The sequence below is a fragment of the Trichechus manatus genome, unplaced genomic scaffold (genome assembly GCF_000243295.1).
Source record: "Trichechus manatus latirostris isolate Lorelei unplaced genomic scaffold, TriManLat1.0 scaffold00083, whole genome shotgun sequence".
NCBI classification, from domain to species: domain Eukaryota; kingdom Metazoa; phylum Chordata; class Mammalia; order Sirenia; family Trichechidae; genus Trichechus; species Trichechus manatus.
Genome location: NW_004444019.1, coordinates 11,745,879 through 11,763,608, shown reverse-complemented (window position 1 = coordinate 11,763,608; position 17,730 = coordinate 11,745,879). Strand labels below are relative to the sequence as shown.

General features: G+C 42.4%; 1 pseudogene; it reads right to left on the bottom strand.

The window, feature by feature from the left end:
• Nucleotides 1–7,822: 7,822 nt before the first annotated feature.
• Nucleotides 7,823–16,060, bottom strand: LOC101343882 (ferritin heavy chain pseudogene; annotated as a pseudogene).
• Nucleotides 16,061–17,730: the final 1,670 nt, after the last annotated feature.

The following is a 17,730-nucleotide window of genomic DNA, read 5'->3' as shown; positions in this document are numbered from 1 at the left end:
CTCAGGTGCGGCTGGGCCTGCGGCGCTTTGAGTGTGGAACCGCAGGCGAGTGGGCTGACGCGCTCGCCCCAGCCGCACTCCCGCGGAGCCACACATGGAAGACGGCCGAAGGGCACCCAAGCGCTCCCCGCGCTGCTTCAGCGCGCTTCCGGCGGGGCCGCTCCTATTTCCGCCCGAGCGTGCCTCGCACCCCGCGAGCCGGGAGCACGGGGAAGGGCCGGCTGGTCTGCACTGCTGCCGGCTCTTTCAGTCTGGCCGCCGCCGCGGATACCCGGCTCACAGGGCTGGCAGGGCAGAGTGCCCCCACCTTCATGTATGCCGGCCACGCCCCGCCTTGGGCGACCGGATCCCCTGTGTGGTCTCGCACACGGTTAGTCCCGTGAAGGGGCGGAGAAGCCAGGGTGCCCGATGGCATCACGGAGATGCTCAGTCCTGAATTTCTACCCTGGCCACCAGCTGCTGCTTGGAAACGCTGTGGGGCAGTTCTACTGTGTCCTATGGGGTCGCTATGATTCGGAATTGACAGCAACCAGTTCTGAACTATCTAAAATGAGTCCTAGTAGTGCAGTGGTTAAAGCGCTCAGCTGATAATCGAAGAGTCGGCGGTTGGAACCCGGCGGCCCCTTCCAGGGAGAATGATGTTGCAGTCGGCTCAGAAGATTTACAGCCTTGAAAACCCTATGGGGCTGTTCTACTCTGTTCTATAGTGTCACTATGAGTCGGAATCCATTCTTTAGCAGTGGGTTTTGGTTTGGGCAATCTGTTATGTGGGCTAATTTCCTTATTGGTTTTGTCAGGTCCAGTTATGAGCCCTGTTACTTTGGAGCAGAAAACATCCTAACTTGTGAGTCTTCATGTAGATTTTGCACTTTTCTTTTTAAATTCATCCCTAAAGATAGCTCACTGATGAGACCCAAAGAAGTAAAGAAACAGTGGAAACAGAAGACAGCAATATAAAGAGAAAACTAACCCAGATATCCTGGCTTCTATTTGATTGTCAAGTGATTTAAGGCCATCCTAAACTAGGAAAGAAATAGAAGCATGTTTTTCTGTTGACACATTTCAAAACAAAATGGACCTAACACCTTCAGCATGCAAACCATTATACTTTGATATATTTGTATTATTCTGAAGCCATTTGAAAGAATGGCAAGAAATGTTGACTGGCTCTTTAAGGGCCAATATTCAAGCAAAAGCATTAGAGTGCACTAAAAAAAGGGAGAAGGAATATTGTAACAGGAAACAGGAAAAAGGAGGAACAGATGAAAAGGACAGTAAGAGTTAACATTTACATAGGATTTATGTGCCATTTGCTCTTGGCTACTAACAGAAAAGTTGGGGGTTAGAGTCCACCCAGAGGTGCTGTGGAAGAAAGGCCTGAAGATCTGCTTCCGTAGTTTATAGCCAAGAAAACCCTATGAAGCAGTTCTACTCTCAAGCACTTGGGATCACTATGAATTGGAACTAGTTAGATAAGTGTCTTAGGCTGGGTTCTCTAGAGAAGCAAAACCAGTGAAGCGTATATATATGGAGCCCTGATGGCACAGTGGTTAAGAGCTTGGCTGCTAACCGAAAGGTCAGCAGTTCAAATCCACCAGCTGCTCTTTGGAAACCCTAGGGGCAGTTCTACTCTGTCCTGTAGAGTCACTGTGAATCGGAATCAACTTGACAGCAACGGATTTGGTTTTTTGGTTTGGTATATGTACATACATATATATAGAGAGAGAGAGAGAAAGAGAGAGAGAGAGATTTATCACAAGGAAATGGGACACGTGGTTGTAGAGGCTTGCAAGTCCCCAAGTCTGTGAGTTAGGCGTCAGGCTGGAGGCTTCTCCTGACTACGTAGCTGTAGGGGCTGACAAACCTAAGATAGGCAGGTCAGACAGCAGGCCACTGGCTCACGGGCTGCAGAGGCTGATGAATCCAAGTTCAGTAGGTAAGATGGCAGGCTGCTGGCTCACAGACTTCAGAGGCTGACAAATCTCAAGATTGGCAGGCAAATATGGCATGCCACTGGCTCAAGTTCCAAGAGCCAGAGGTCAGATGATGAGCCGTATGCAGGATCCAGAGCAAGAGCCAGCGAGCTTTGCCAGAACGTTCATATATACTGGATGCAGGACATATCCCCAAGGAAACTTCCCTTACAACTGATGGGCTGATCACATTAGATCGCATCATGGAGGTGATTACACTGTATCACAAAATGGAGGATAACTACATCATTACATAACTTCCAAACTACACTATTACATAACTTCCAAACCACTTCCAAATGGACGCATAGCCTTAAACAGCACAAAAGCTATGGTAATAATTTACTTATTCACTGAAAATTATTTATTAATTTTCTGCAATGTACTAGGCATTCTGAGCATTGATGATAAGTTGACAGTTATTTATCTGAACTAGAGAAAGATGATAGAATGGGGCAGGGACTGATCAACCTTAATTCTGTCTTTTATTCTTCCCTAGGTCTTTAACACAATGACTTAGACCTGTTCATAAATCATATTGAACTCCCTTATACTCACTACAGAAACACTTTGTTTATATGAGTGCTAAAGACATGAGGATTACAACCGCCCCCATTTCAAAGTGTAAAGGCAGAATAAAAACTAAACCAATGAAATGGGGAACTCAGAGTGATAATGGGGAGAATGCTACACATTACAGGGATTACAACCAATGTCATGGAACAATTTGTGTATAAACTACTGAATGGGAAACTAATTTGCTTTGTAAACCTTCGCCTAAAGCACAATTAAAAAAGAAAAAGAAATAAGTCAGACACAAAAGGGCAAACAAAAAACAAAAACCATCACCATCGAGTTGATTACGACTCATGGTGACCCTATGCTCCGTAGGGATTTTCATGGCTGATTTTTTGGAAATAGGTCGCCAGGCCTTTCTTTTGAGGCACCTCTGGGTGGACTTGAACCACCAACCTTTCAGTTATCAGTTGAACTCTTAAACATTTGTGCCACCCAGGGATGGCAAAGTCACAATAGAACTCTAAAAAGGGACAAGAAAAGCTGGAGAGGAGGGACCTATACCTATTCTGACCAAGAAAAGCCAGAAGCAGATGTCCTGAATGACTTACTAAAACGCAAAGAAATTGGCTTCTTAATTATGCTTTCAAAAATTTGTGCTCTACTCCCTGAACAACTCCTCAGAGTCAGTGGCCCCACCCCTAGCAACCAAAGCTTGGGACCATAGGAGACAATCTTCACCTGGGGATCGAGTGCTTGGATGAGCAGTCCACCTGTGTCTGAGGAAGAGGCAGAGGGCTCATAGCCTGGTATTTTAGTCATATTTTATGATCTGATAATTTCTAGGAATTAGGAGTTATTAATGCCATTTTAAGGAGCCCTAGTAACTCAATAGTTAAGCACTTGGCTGCTAACCTAAAGGTTGGTGGTTTGAACACAACCTGTGGCTCCACAGGAGACAGATCTGGTGATCTGCTCCCCTAAAGATTACAGCTTAGAAAACTCTATAGGGCAGTTCTACTCTGCCCTAACAATAACAATAACAATGACGTTTTACAGACAAGGAAAGTGAGGCTCAGAGGGATTAATAACTGTTATGGATTGAATTGTGCCCCCCCTCCCTTGCCCCCAAAATAGTGTTGTGAATCCTAACCACTATACCTGTGGTTATAATCCCATTTGGGAATGGGTTTTCTTTTTTATGTCAATGAGGCAGTATTAGTGTAGCGTGTGTCTTAAATCAATCTCTTTTGAGATACAAAACCAGATTAAACAAGCAAACAGAGACGAGGAAGATAGATGCCATGCCACATGAAGATCACCAAGGAGCCAAGAAAGAGAAGCTGAAAAGAGACAAGAACCTTCCCCCAGAGTCAACTTCTAGAGACAGAAAGCCTTCCTCTAGAGCAGGTACCCTGAATTCAGACTTCTAGCCTCCTAAACTGTAAGAAAATAAATTTCCTTTTGTGAAAGCCATCCTCTTGTGGTATTTCTGTTATAGTAGCACTAAATAACTAAGACAATATCTTTTCTGAGATCACACCGAACAGCTTTTTGAATTTAGGTCTTTATGGTTTCAAAGTTCACACCTCCCCTCTTCCACCTCCTGCCAATTCCCCTTGGATTCCCAATAAGAAATTTTCTGTTGTTGTGTGCTGTTGAGTTGATTTAGAGAGTAATCAGAGTAGAACTTCCCCAGAGGGTTTTCTAGACTGTAATCTTTACAGGAGCAGATTGCCAGGTCTTTTCTTCCGCAGAGTTGCTGGGTGGTTTTGACCACCAATCTTTTGGTTAGCAGTTGTAATGGTTAAGGTTATGTGTTAACTTGGCTGGGCCATGATTCTCACTGGTTTGGTAGTCAAGTAATGATGTACTTTGGCAGTTATGTGATAATGTAATTTGGAAGTTGTGTAATGATGTAATCACCCTCTATTTTGTAATCTGATGTAGTCATCCCCCATTTTGTGATCTGATATGAGCAGCCAGTCAGTGGAAAAGGGAGTTTCCTTGGGGGTGTGGCCTGCATCCTATATATATATACAAGCAAAACCAGTGAGGTTTTGCTTCTCTAGAAATCCCAGCCTAAGATGTTTGGTATTGAAAGTGGTTCTAGAGAAACAAAATCATAAGGATGAGTTTTCTAAATTGGTTCTCAAGTCTAGCTAGTCTTAAAGGCACTGATGACTCTGCCCAAAGTAGCAAAGAGGGCACTGCTAATCCATAGTGTGAGGTGGCAATAGAAATACACAAAGTATCACCACCAATGGATCAAATATTTGTGAGAAACAAGGCTCTGGGTGATTGTATATTTGATACTTTTCTACAATTTTGTCAGAATGAAAAGTATAAGGAAGCTGGTTGCTTTGTTCTACTTTTGCTAGACAAAGTGGTAAAAGAAAGAAATGAATTCAGAATTTCACAATCGCAGTTGAAGCACCACATAAAAGACCTGAAAGTTGCCACTTGTACCCTGAAAGAAAGCCTTATTTCTTATAGTGACAGAACTAGCCAAAAACCAAACCCAGGGTCTTATTGTAAGAGTGGCTGAATTACAATGCCAATTGAATTCCCAACCTCAAATGGTGTCTGGACTTAAAGTGGGGGAGTTGATTGGGAAGAAATGGGATCATGAAACTTGGGATGGGGACTTATGGGCAGATAATCTGGAAGCTGGGGACAATGAGCCCCTAAATTCCAACAAATCACTCCTGCCAACAGAACCAGTCCTCTTACTCCCATTTGAAGAGATTACTCCATCTTTGTTTGATAAGTCACCCTCTCCAGTAAAAATACTATCCTTTCCGTCCCCATATGATGAGGTTAACCCAGCTGTGCCTGAAGAGTTCTTTGAGATATCATCGCCTGGGGTGGTGCCTGGAGCATTGCTTGGAGGCAATGCCTGAGATAGATGCCTTACAAGACATTGCTGAATGTCTCCAGGATCCACAACCACCACCCATTTTTGCTTCTAGATCTATAACTAGACTTACAAAGACAAAGACGAGGTGGGTGTAGTTACCATGATGGACAGCAGAGTCAAAGCAGTAATCAGAATAGTCTGACTTGTATGGACTTATGACATTGGCAACTTACTCATGGTGTCCCTAGGAATGAAATAGATGGGAAATCTACTAAAAGTTTACTTGAGCTGTACAAGGAGAAAAATTCTAGGTCAAGCTAATGGCAGTCTAACTTAAATCACCAGAATAGAGAGTCACGGCCCCTCAGTCAATTCCCAGACTTGAGCTAATTTACAGACCTACAACCCCATGAATGAAGGGGAGGCTGGGTCCCCTTGAGAAAGGTCCCCATTGCATTACCAAAAATTTATACTGTTAATCTTTTTCCCAGCCTTCCCCAAAGGGATCTATAGTCTTTTACAAGAGTGACTGTCTACTGGGGAAAAGGAAATAATCGGACTTTTCAGGGATTACTGGACACTTACTCTGAACCGACACTAATTCCAGGAGACCCAAAATTTCACAGTGGCCCACCAGTCAGAGTGGGAGTGTATGATGGTCAGGATATTAATGGAGCCTTAGCTCAGGTTCATCTCACAGTGGGTCCAATGGGTCCCTGAACCCATCCTGTAGTGATTTCCCCAATGCCAGAATGCATATTTGGAGTAGAGATACTCAATACTGGCAGAATACACACACTGGATCCCTGACATGTGGAGTAAGGCTATTATGGTGGGAAAATACAAGTGAAGCCATTAAAACTTCCCATACCTAGGAAAACAGTAAACCAAAAGCAATATTGCATTCCTGGAGGCATTTCAGGGATTACTGCCACCATCAAGGACTTGAAGGATGCAGGGGTGGTTATTTCCACCACATACCCATTCAACTCACCTATTTGTCCTGTCTAAAAAAACAGATGGATCTTGGAGAATGACAGTGCATGATTGTAAACTTAACCAGGTGGTGACTCCAAATGCAGCTGCTGTTCCATATGTGGTTTCATTGCTTAGCAAATTAATACATTTCATGGTATCTGGTATGTAGCTATTAATATGGCCAATGCCTTTTTCTCAATTCTGGTTTTGAAGGAACACCTGAAGCAATTTGTCTTCAGCTGGCAAGGTCAGCAATACACCTTCACTGTCCTACCTCAGAGGTATATCAACTCTCCAGCCCTATGTCATAGTCCAGTTAACAGGGAACTTGATTGCCTTTCCTTCCACAAGACATCACATTGTCCATGACATTGATGACATTTATGCTGATGGACCTAGTAAAGAAGAAGTATCAGTGACTCTAGACTTACTGGTAAATCATTTTGAATTGCTGACCTTTTGGTTAGCAGCTGTAGCTCTTAAGTACTGCGCAACCAGGGTTTTCATTTGTGTGCTAGAGGGTGGGAAATTCAACCGACAAAAATTCAGGTGCCTTCCACCTCAGTGAGATTTCTAGGAGTCCAGTGTTGTGGAGCATGTCGAGATATTCCTTCTAAAGTGAAGGATAAGTTGTTGCAACTGGCCCCTCTCACAACTACAAAGGAGGCCCATGACTGGTGGGCCTCTTTGGATTTTGGAGGCAACATAGCCCTTATTTGGGTGCGCTACTCTGGCCTGTTTATAAAATGATTCAAAAAACTGCTAGTTTTGAGTGGGGCCGAGAACAAGAGAAAGCTCTGCATCAAGTTTGGGCTGCCATGCAAGCCACTCTGCCACTTGGGCCATATAATTCGGCTGATCCAATGGTGCTTGAAGCATCAGTGGCAGATAGACATTCTGTTTAGAGTCTTTGTCAGGCACCTATTAGTGAATCACAGTGCAGACCCTTAGGATTTGGGTGTAAAGCCCTGCCATCCTCTGCAAATAACTACTCTCCTTTTGGATAACTACAACATTTGGCTGGTTACTGGGCCTTAGTTGAGACTGAACGCTTATCCATGCGCCACCAAGTGACTATGCGGCCTGAGCTGTCCATCATGAACTGGGTGTTGTCTGACCCACAGTCATGAAGTCGGACGTGCACAGCAGCACTCCATTATTAAATGGAAGCGGTATACACGAGATCAGGCCCGAGCAGGACCTGAAGGCACAAGTTACATGAGGAAGTGGCCCAAATGCCCATGGTCTCCACTCCTGTCACACTACCTTCCCTCTCTCAGTCTGCACCTATGGCCTCATGGAGAGTTCCTTATGATCAGTTGACTGAGGAAGAGAAAACTCATGCCTGGTTTACAAATGGTTTTGTGTGATATGCGGGCACCACTAGAAAGTGGACAGGGGCAGCACTACAGCCCCTTTCTGGGACCTCCCTGAAGGACAGTGGTGAAAAAAAGTCCTCCCAATGGGCAGAACTTTGAGCAGTGTATCTGGTTGTTTACTTTGCTTGGAAGAAGAAATGTTCAGATGTGTGAATGTATACTGATTCATGGCTGTTGCCAATGGTTTGGCTGGATGGTGGGGGAATAGGAAGGAATATGATTGGAAAATTGTTGACAAGGGGGTATAGGGAAGAGGTATGTGGATAGACCTCTCTGAATGAGCTAAAGAAGTGAAGATATTTGTGTCTCATGTGAATGCTCACCAAAGGGTCACCTCGGCAGAGGAAGAATTTAACAAATATATAGGATGATGTGTTTTGTGGAAACCTGTTGTCCTCTTTCCCCAGCCACTCCTGTCATTGCCCAAGGGGTCATGAACAAAGTGGCCGTGATGGCAGGGGTGGAGGTTATGCATGGACTTAGCAACATGGACTTCTGTTCACCAAGGCCGGCTTGGCTAAACCCACTGCTAAGTACCCAACCTGCCAGCAGCGGAGACCAACACTGAGTTCCCGATATGGCACCCATTCCTAGGGACAATCAGCCAGCAATGTGGTGTCAGGTTGATTGCATTGGACCACTACCATCATAGAAAGGGCAGCATTTTGTTCTTACTGGGATAGACACGTACTCTGGATACAGATTTGTCTTCTCTGCACACAATGTTTCTGCCAAAGTTACCATCCTGGACTCACAGAATGCCTTATCTACTGTCATGGTATTCCATACACCATTGTTGCAGATCAAGGGACTCACTTCACAGCAAATGAAATGAGCAATGGGCCCATGCTCATGGAATTCACTGGTCTTACCGTGTTCCCCATCATCCTGAAACAATTTGATTGATAGAATGATGGCATGGGCTTCTAAAGACACAATTACAGTGCCATCTAGGTAGCAATACCTTGTAAGGTTGGGCAGTGTTCTCCAAGAGGCTGTATATGCTCTAATCCTGTGTCCAATATATGGTGCTGTTTCTCCCACAGCCAGGATTCACTGGTCCAGGAATCAAGGTGTGGGAATGAGAGTGTCACCACTCACTATTACCCTTAGTGACCTACGCAAAAAATTTTTGCTTTCTCTCGAAGTGACCCTATGCTCTGTGGGTCTAGAGGTCTTAGTTCCAAAGGGAGGAATGCTCCCACCATGAGACACAATACTGATTCCATTGAACTACAAGTTAAGAATGGCACCTGGCCACTTTGGGCTCCTCATGCCTCTGGATCAACAGGCAAAAAAGGGAGTTCATGTATTGGCTGGTGTGATTGATCCTGGTTACCAAAGGGAAATTGGATTGATATTACATAATGAAAGTAAAGAAAAGTATTCTGGAATACAGGAGATCCCTTAGGACATCTCTTAGTACTACCATGACCTGTGATTAAAGTCAATGGAAAACTACAGTAACCCTATTCCGACATGACTAATAATGGTCCAGACCCTTCAGGAATGAAGATTTGGGTCACTCCACCAGGCAAAGAACCATGACTAGCTGAGTTGCTTGCTGAAGGCAAAGGGAAAACAGAATGCGTGATGGAAGAAGGTAGTTCTAAATACCAGCTACAACCACATGACTAGTTGCAAAAATGAGGATTGTGATTGTTTTTAGTATTGCTTCCTTGTTTTGTTATACATGTATGTGTGCACATATATATGTGTATATATGTGTGTGTGTGTATATCCCCACGTGTTTGTCAGTTTGTCATACTGTGGTGACTTTCCTGTTGCTGTGATGTTGGAAGCTATGCCTCCGGTATTTCAAATACCAGCAGGGTCACCCATGGTGGACAAGTTTCAGCTGAGCTTTCAGACTATGACAGACTAGGAAGAAGGACCTAGCCGTCTATTTCTGAAAAAAAAATTAGCCATTGAAAACCTTGTGAATGGCAGCGGAACATTGTCTGATGTAGTACTGGAAGATGAGCCCTTCAGGTTGGAAGGCACTCAAAATACAACTGGGAAAGAGCTGCCTCCTCAAAGTAGAGTCAACTTTAATGACATGGATGGAGTCAAACTTTCAGTACCTTCATTTGCTGCTGTGGCACTATTCAACATGAGAAGAAACAGCTGTAAACATCCATTAATAATTGAAAAGTGGAATGCACAAAGTATGAATCTAGGAAAATTGGAAATAAAAAATGAAATGGAGTGCATAAACATCAACATTCTAGGCATTAGTGAGCTGAAATGGACTGGTATTGGCCATTTTGAATCAGACAATTATATGGTCTACTATGCCAGGAATGATAAATTGAAGAGGAATGGTGTTGCATTCACTGTCAAAAAGAACATTTCAAGATCTATCCTGAAGTAAAATGCTGTCAATGATAATTCAAACTTAATATGACTATTATTCAAATTTATGCACCAACCACTAAGGCCAAAGATGAAGAAATTGAAGATTTTTATCAACTTCTGCAGTCTGAAATTGATCAAATATGCAATCAAGATGCATTCATAATTACTGGTGATTGGAATTCGAGAGTTGGAAACTATTGTTTGTAGTTCAAACTGCAGTTGGAAAATCAAGGACATCATGCTTGGTAAAGTACAGGGTCAGCGAGAAGAAGGAAGACCCTCAAGGAGATGGCTTGACACAGTGGCTGCAACAATGGGCTCAAGCATAACAACAATTGTGAGGATTGTGCAGGACCAGACAGTGTTGCGTTCTGTTGTGCATAGGGTTGCTATGAGTTGGAACTGACTCGATGGCACATAAGAACAACGACAACACTGCTAACCCAAAGGTCGGCAGTTTGAATCCACCAGTCACTCCTTGGAAACTCTATGGGGCAGTTCTACTCTGTCCTATAGCGTCGCTATGAGTTGGAGTCAACTCGACAGCAGTGGGTTTGGGTTTATATATACATAAATATATATAAAATATTTTTGTTTTCTTCCCTCCCTTATTCCATTACTTATTATAAAACATAAGATGTAAATGGGGCTAGTGTGTTTTCGGTTGTACATGTGTTAGTTGTATCATATTAAGCGCAAGTATGACTTCATAACCGTCTTTATTTAGAGATTATGTATGGTTTAAGGAGATGTGTAGGGGTAGACTGTGATGGTTACAGTTGTGTGTCAATTTGGCTGGGCCATGATTCTCAGTGGTTTGGTAGTTATGTAATGATGTAGTTTGTCAGTTATGTAATAACGTAATTTGACCATTATGTAATGATGTAATCATCCTCCATTTTGTTATCTGATGTAGTCATCCCCCAATTTGTGATCTGGTGTGAGCAGCCAATCAGTTGAAAAAGGAGTTTCCTCAGGGGTGTGGCCTGCATCCAATATGTATACGAATGTTGTGGCAAAGCTCGCTTGCCCTGGATCCTGCGTCTGACTCATCATCCTCTTATCTCTGCTTCTTGGGAAGTGAGCCAGCAGCGTGCTGCCTGACCTGCAGATCTTGGGATTTGCCAGCTCCTGCAACCTTATCAGCATGCAACCTTCTGCCTGACCTGACAATTTTGGGTCTGTCATCCCCTGCAATCACGTGAGTCAATAGAAGCCTCTATCCTGACATCTGACCCACCAATTTGGGATTTGTCAGCCTCCACAACTGCATGAGCCATTTCCTTGTGATAAATCTATGTATATTTATATAAAACAAACAAACAAAAAAAAAACCCATTGCCGTCGAGTTGATTCCGACTCATAGTGACCCTAAAGGACAGAGTAGAACTGCCCCAGAAGGTTTCCAAGGAGCAGCTGGTGGATTTGAACTGCCAACATTTTGGTTAGCAGCTGAATACTTAACCACTGCACCACCAGGGCTCCATGTATATACGTGTATGTATATATATATATACACACACACTTAACAGGTTTTGCTTTTCTAGCGAACCCACTCAAAGACAGCAGCCAAGCGCTTAACCATTGCATCACCATGGCTGTGGAATGATCAAATGCACACTTCTCACCAACAGCATAGGGTTATGATCCAGAGACTGAACGTTCATGTGTACTGAACTAACACTTATGTCCACCACCCTCTGTCAGCTTGTTGTACTGTGGAGGCTTGTGTGCTGCTATGATGCTGGAAGCTATGCCACTGGTATTTTAAATACCAACAGGGTCACCCATGCTGGACAGGCTTCAGTGGAGCTTCCAGATTAAGACAGACTAGGAAGAAAGGCCTACTAACAGCAACACTTATGTGGCTCTTCCTTATAGGCCAAGCAGTAGTTTGAGAGATTTTTGTTGCTATGTTACGATGAAATCCAACCATCACTTATTACCATGGATGTAGAACCTTTGAGAGTCAAAGAGTTTTACTTGGGCACAAATATCAAATGCAACAAGTTAACTATTCAAGAATACAATCAGAATCAAGAACCAAAGAGAAGAAATTCCCAACCATTACCCAGATACCATCAATTCCTTGGCATTGTTATTGAATCCACAAACCAAATGCCTGGAAAAAGCCATGCTTTTGTAATGCATATTAGTCATGAGCCTCTTTGCGGAATTTTTTCCAAGGATAAATTTGGCACTTTTAATTATGTTATCTCAGGTGTACCTGTAGAGAATTTGCTTAAAGCATATTTTTCTATATGTTTCTATAATGCTCCCAAATCCCATAAGATTATAAGTCACTATTATGCTTTCAAAATATGTATGTAAAATCACTCATAATATGAAATAAGAAATAGAAATATGTCTACTTTTGTGAGGCTCCCTAACATTAACTGTAAGTCATTAGAAACCTGTAAGTCATAAGAAAGTTATGTAGGAAATTTCTGAACTTAGACATAGAGAAATAAAAGCATGTGAAGTATGTAAAAACATAAACAGCCTTTAAGTTCCCTTTGATCTGGCATGCTGTGACACAAGAAAACATAACATAAATCTAAACAACCTCCCTAATCTATAACCTTGAAGAAAAGATGCGTCATTTGGCTGCTCTCTAACCCTGCAGAAAGACATAACATACTACTCTTTGATGTCACACTGGCCCTTTTGTGGAACTAAGGTGACAAATTCACATATAAATCTTAAATTTCTGCTCATTCACTAAGAGAAGGCAGAGAAGGAACTGAGATTTTGTCCACTGCCACTGACCTTGGACCCTAGATATGAGGGACCTCTGCCAAGTTTGAACCATTTAACCCTTTATGAGTTAGTATTGCTTTCTCTATCTCATATTATTTTGAAAACATATAATGTTTTAAACCCTGCCACACTTTTATCAACTCCTGCCTTGACTCAGTCCTGTTTTGGCTATGGTTTATCAAATAACTTCTGGGAAAAGTGCTAATATTTATACAAAGAACCAATTATGAGAACAGAGGAAAGTTTTTTTATTTCAAATGGTGAAAGTATTAAAAATAGATCATAAATGAATGAATTACTTCCAAGACTATTGTTATAATAAAATAGAGGCAGCTTTAAATCAGAATTTAGTTGTATGTGCTGCCGATAAAATATAGAAGATGTTCATTTAAATCCTCATCAACTAACTAGTTGACACTGGTCAACCGCCATCATCAAATTGTCCATTAGAGCACCTTTAGATGGATTTTATTCAGCTTTTCGCAGCCGTAAGATTTTCCTATGTGTTGTTTATTATCTGGATAAAAGTTTTTCTTTGACAAAAGGCGGATATCATCATAGTAACAAAAAGATTATTAAAACATAATTTCCCATTTTGGTAATTCCTCTTCATACAGCAAATGACTAAGGTACTCCTCTTTACAGAGCAAGTAACTGAAATAACTAGTCAAAGGTATAGGACATTATAGCTGCCTCAATTGTCTAATAAAATGAAAGAGTAAATAGATTACTTAAATTAAAAATATCGAAGATTGCTGACAGGACCTGCAGAGCCTAAGATGTTACTTCTTGTCCTATATTGTAAATGAACTCTTTATGACATTATCACTGAAATGCCTTTGCCATTTATTTATTAATCTTCTTGGAGTTCCACTATTGGAAATCATGACTGTGAATCTCTAACGACATAGGCAAGAAGATATCTTTCACAGGTTCAGGTCACTTTTGCAGAGTGATTTAAAATTGGGACTAACGAAAATAGATAATATTGTTCAGAAATGTTATTTTTTGCCGTTTTTCTTGTTGTGTGTATACCTACTTATTTTTCTTCAGAACTAAATGCTTGTGTTTCTTTAACTTATCATGTGGCTAAGCAAACAAATCAAAGTGATTGTTGAGTATACGCTAAGACTACACTTAGTTTCCGAACTAGAATTTCTTTGTTGTTATCTTGACATTACAAGGAATGGTAATTACTATACAATATATTCATTCAAATGGGCTCTGTGCTTTTCCTTTTTGGAATGATGCTTCTATTAAACTCAGGGATCCTAACAACTGGGATTATGACATAGCTAAACTCACTCAAGGACACTGCTGTTTTGTCAATGTCAGACTAACGATATAAAATGGGACTGGTGAAGGTTTAATCAATATGTGGAAAAAATGGTTACTATTTTCATAATACAAGCACTGTTTGCTGAGGTTTATTTTCTCTTAAAGATACTTATTTAATTGCTAGCTTAATAACACTAAAATTGATAAAATACCTAAAAATTTAGATGGTTACACAGCCCCACTTGGGATACAGTCTTAATTGTGGTATCAAGCTAATTTTCTTCTATTAAAAAAACTCCTGTTGCTGTTGAGTCGATTCTGACTCATAGCAATCCTATAGGACAGGGTAGAACTGCCCTACAGGGTTTCCAAAGTTGTAATCTTTATGGAAGGAGATTGCTACATCTTTCTCCCACAGAGAGGCTAGTGGGTTCTATCCCTTGATCTTTCAGTTAGCAGCCAAGTGCTTAACCACTGCACCACCAGGGTTCCTTATTTTCTTCTATAGACTCTAACATTAAGCCCTTCTTTGCTTTATTATTATTTTTTTATTGTGCTTTAAGTGAAAGGTTACAGTTCAAGTTAGTTTCTCATACAAAAATTTATACACACATTGTTATGTGATCCTAGTTGCTATCCCTATAATGTGACAGCACACTCCTCCTTCCCACCCTGGATTTCCCATGTCCATTCAACCAGCTCCTATCCCTTTCTGCCATCTCATCTCGCCTCCAGACAGGAGCTGCCCATTTAGTCTCATGTATCTACTTGAACTAAGAAGCACACACCTCACGAGTTTCATTTCATGTCTTATAGTCCAGTCTAATCTTTGTCTGAAGAGTTGGCTTCGGGAATGGTTTTAGTCCTGGGTTAACAGAGAGTCTGGGGGCCATGCCTTCTGGGGATCCTCCAGTCTCAATCAGACCGTTAAGTCTGGTCTTTTTACTAGAATTTGAGTTTTGCACCCCACTTTTCTCCTGCTCTGTCAGGGACTCTGTGTTGTGTTCCCTGTCAGAGTGGTCATTGGTGGTAGCCGAGCACCATCTAGTTCTTCTGGTCTCAGGCTGATGAAGTTTCCCTTCTTTGCTTTGAAAGGACGTTATCTTGTCTGTAACTTTGGCCCTTAGTGCTGAAGGGCCCTTAACCAAACAAATCCTATTTAGATGCTCAGTTGTAGGATCCATTTCCTTTTTATCTGGTATTGGTATGTCATGTATTTAAATAATTAATATTAGGCTTCGAATGGTTTTTATTTTTTCCTTTTTTTGGGTACCAAATTATTTCGAAGGAATGGTCCAAATGGAAGAACTGAAGTGGATGTTTTGGTACAATTTATAGAAAAGGTAAAGGTAAAGCCAACATGCATGGGCTGTCTTGGTGACCACGGAAGTCACCCCTGCGGCTATGGGGCAGCAGGCTAAAGTTTAGCTCTCTCCATCACTGTCTTCCAAAGAGATACTCTGGCAGGCCAGATTCCGGGGCTCCCATCTTGCGCAAGTTGATTATGTAGTCACCCAATTCTTTGACGGATTTCACCTGCTCATTTAGGTAATGAGTCTCAGTAAAGTCACACAAATGGGGGCCGTTCTTGTCAGTGGCCAGCCAGCGCAGTTCCAGTAGTGACTGATTCACGCTTTTTTCCAAGTGTAACGCACACTCCATTGCATTCAGCCCGCTCTCCCAATCATCACGGTCTGGTTTCTTGATATCCTGAAGAAAGATTCGGCCACTTCGTTGGTTCTACAGCTTCGTGAGTTTCTCAGCATGTTCCCTCTCCTCGTGAGATTGGTGAAGAAAATATTTGGCAAAATTCTTCAGAGCCACATCATCGCGGTTGAAGCAGTAAGACATGAACAGGTAGACGTAGGAGGCGTAGAGCTCCAGGCGGCCTCCGAGTCCTGATTGCAGTTCTGGCGCACCTGCGAGTGGGACGCGGTTGTCATGGCGACGGTTGAGGCGAGGCGGCGGCGGTTGCGAGGCGCTGGAGCTGCGGCGGGGGCCTTGGGGCATCTGAGGGCGCTGCTGTGAGGAGGTGGTGGAAGGCAGACTGGGAGTGGCTGGTTGGGAGAATTTCTTTGTTGTTAGCGAGCGAGCGCCGGGTTCCGTTCAAGTACTGTTGAAATAGGAGACCATGGAAACTCTGCGAAGGACGTCTGGCCTCTAATGGTTTTTACAAGAATTGGTTTAGAATTACAGGACTCAGTACAATATTTAGGATCTGCTATAATGACCATTTCCTGAGAATTGAAAATTTACAAGAAATAATTTTACAAAACACGTTAGCTTTAGATCATGTTAGTCTCTCAAGGTGGTGTCCGTACTTTAGTTGGTAATCAATGTTGTGTGTATATTGATGTGCAACGGGGTGTGGGAAGTGAAGCTTTGGATTCTTAGATGGTTACTTTTTTGTTACCTGCAATGGCTGAAAGGAAAGTAAGAAATGTTATGCTGCAGTTGAGGGCAGAAAAGCCACGTCCGGAGTGGCTTGGGACAAGGGCCAGGCCAGTTAAACAGGATGATTGATAGGGGTCAGGGTCTTCTGGTTCCACCCAGCCAGAGGCCCAAGGCCATATGCATATGAATGGGAAGATAATCAAGGGGTGGAGAAGATGAAACTAGGATGTTTTTAAAAGGTTTATGTGTTTAGGATTATGTGTTTGTTTGAATGCACTATGGGTATTGAATGTTTCTCCTATTTAGTGTTGTAAAACAGACCTAAATGTATGATAGAAATGAATATTGGGTATTATAGATTACAGAGAGCGTGTTACTCCGTCTTCAGCAATACTTGATTGGATATGCTAAAAGGGGAACTATGATTTGCTCAGTAAAACATAGGCTTTTTGTTTTAAGCCAGTAGTCCTGTGTATAGAGTGGGCATAGGTCCAAAGCCTGAGCCCCACCCAGATTTTGTGTTTGAAAAGACATGCAGACCTACCCAGAACTGCTAAGAGAACAGAGGATTTGCATTTGAAGGAATGACCTTTTTGATTTTTGAGTTTCAAGCAAGCAAGTGGTTTGCCTTTGGGTCCACCAATGGTGGAACCCGTTGATCTAGGAGGGTAGGGAGGGTAGGGATGAGAGAGTGTGAGGGGCTATCTGAAGTGCCAGGAGGTATGTGTGAACTCTTGAGCCTAATCTGACTTGGATGGCTAGAGATGAGCTGATCAGAACCCGACTGAATGAAGAGAAAGATGTTTGACGCCATAAGCTGGTGTAGATTGCTGCAATTTGATGGCTTGCTCTGGACTGGACTTTGCTTATGGATGCAGATGCTCAAAGTTCCAACCAGAACAGAAGACTCTTTTTTTTTTTTTATTGTACTTTAGGTGAAGGTTTACAGAACAAATAGTTTCTCATTAAACAGTCAGTACACAAATTGCCCTATGACAATGGTTAACAACCCCACGACATGTCAACACTGTCCCTTCTCAACCTTGGGTTCCCTATCATGACTTTCCTGTCCCCTCCTGCCTTCTACTCCTTGTCCCTGGACTGTTGTGCCCCATTAGTTTTGTTTTGTTTTATGGGGCTGTCTAATCTTTGGCTGAAGGGTGAACCTCAGGAGTGACTTCATTACTGAGCTAAAAGGGTGTTCGGGGGCCATACTCTCAGGGTTTCTCCAGTC